Source organism: Triticum dicoccoides, chromosome 2B (assembly GCF_002162155.2).
Source record: "Triticum dicoccoides isolate Atlit2015 ecotype Zavitan chromosome 2B, WEW_v2.0, whole genome shotgun sequence".
Taxonomy (NCBI): domain Eukaryota; kingdom Viridiplantae; phylum Streptophyta; class Magnoliopsida; order Poales; family Poaceae; genus Triticum; species Triticum dicoccoides.
The window spans coordinates 217,919,195-217,920,082 of record NC_041383.1 but is presented as its reverse complement, the minus strand read 5'-3'; positions in this window follow the sequence as shown (position 1 = coordinate 217,920,082).

Below are 888 nucleotides of genomic sequence, written 5' to 3'. Positions count from 1 at the left end.
AAGAGGGTCCCTGGCCCGTTGCGAGTTGCGGGTGGACATGCAATCGGGACAAAAAATTCAGACTCTGGTTGTGAGTCGATGGTATGCTTGCAAGTTGGGCAAAAAGGGGTCAATGGCCAGTTGCGAGTTGGGGGTGGACATGCAACCGCGACAAAAAAAAGTCAAACTCCGGTTGCGAGTCGATGGTATCCTTGCAAGTGGGGCAAAAGAAGGTCACTGGCTAGTTGCAAGATGTAGGTGGACATGCAACCGAGACAAAAAAAATATCAGACTCCAGTTGCGAGTTGATGATATGCTTGCAAGCCGGGCAAAAAAGGATCACAGACGAGTTACAGGTTGAGGGTGGACATGCAACTGGGACAAAAAAAAGTCGGATTCTAGTTGTGCGTCAAGGCTGGACTTGCAACTCAGATAAAAATGGATCGAGCCCTAGTTACGAGTCAAGAATGAACTTGCAACTAGGTCAAAGATCACCCGGTTGCATGTCACGGACGGACTTGCAACTAGAAAAAAAATGAACGGGATGAGTAGCGTATCGAGGACGGACTTGCAACTAAAACAAAAATGGGTCGAACGATGCTTGGATGTCGAGGACGGAGTAGCAACCGGGAGAAAATTAGTACACACGTAAACAAAATAAATTTAAGAATTAGAAAAAAAATATTTACAAATGTATAAAATTGCCAATTTTAAAAAGATTCACGGTCTAAAAAATGTTGACAAATTTGGAAAGATGTTAAAAAATTCAAATGGACAAAATAATACAAGTATACATTTATATATTCGTATGTTAGTTTGTAGAGCATGTATATAAGTCTAAAAACAAACTAACAATTCTCTTCGAACTTGTGAAAAACAATGAGAGAGATGGAAGTCGCTGTGGATAAA